At 38.2% G+C, this 853-nt stretch overlaps 1 non-coding gene across 1 annotated transcript; it reads left to right on the top strand.

The window, feature by feature from the left end:
• The first annotated feature begins 218 nt into the window (after positions 1-218).
• Positions 219-292, top strand: TRNAK-CUU (transfer RNA lysine (anticodon CUU)). Its single transcript has one exon. It is a non-coding gene; the product is annotated as a tRNA-Lys (tRNA).
• The last annotated feature ends 561 nt before the right edge of the window (positions 293-853 follow it).

Raw genomic sequence — 853 nt, 5'->3', positions numbered from 1 at the left:
TATGGAAGTATTTTTGTTTTAGCTGCAGTCACATCTTGTTTGCAAGAAACAACTTGAAATGAATTTGGTTTTTAAAAGTTGTGTGGGCTAAAACAGCTTTATGAAAAACGAGGCCAAGGCTACGTGGGCCAAGACGAAGCTAGTCAGTGGAGGACTGTATCAAAGTTCAACCAGAAAAGCAGAACCAGTATGGTATTATATTAAGAGACTTATGGGGCACCTGGCTGGCTCAGTTGGTAGAGCATGTGACTCTTGATCTCAAGGCCGTGGAGTTTGAGCCCCATGCTAGGTGTGGAGCCTACTTTAGAATAATAATAATAATATAATATTTTATAATAATAAAATATAGTATAATATAATGTAATATAATATAATATAATATAATATAATATAATATAATATATATTATAATATATGAAAAAAGAGAGATGGGTACCTGCGTGTCTCAGCTGGTTGAGCATCTGACTCTTGATTTCTGCTCAGGTCATGATTTCACGGTTCCTGAGTTCGAGCTGCACATCAAGCTCTGCCTTGACAGTGTGAAACCTGCTTGGGATTCTCTCTCTCCTTCTCTCTCTGCCCCTCCCTTGCTCATTCTCTATCTCTCTCTTTCTCTCTCTCTCTCTCAAAATAAATAAATAATTTTTTTCTTGAAAAAAGAGAAATTTATTCCAAGAAGTTGATTTATGCAATTGTCAAGGCTAACTAGGCAAGGCGAAAACCCACAGGGCACATCATCAGGACAGGTAACTCTCTGTCACAGGCTGGCCACAGGGGAAGTTTCTTCTCCTTCAGGAAAGGCTCAACTCTGTTTTTGAGATCTTTCAATGGATTGAATCAAGCACACCCAAAT

The sequence above is a fragment of the Panthera onca genome, chromosome A1 (assembly GCF_046562875.1).
Source record: "Panthera onca isolate mPanOnc1 chromosome A1, mPanOnc1 haplotype 2, whole genome shotgun sequence".
NCBI classification, from domain to species: Eukaryota; Metazoa; Chordata; class Mammalia; order Carnivora; family Felidae; genus Panthera; species Panthera onca.
This window is presented reverse-complemented; position numbering and strand designations above follow the sequence as displayed.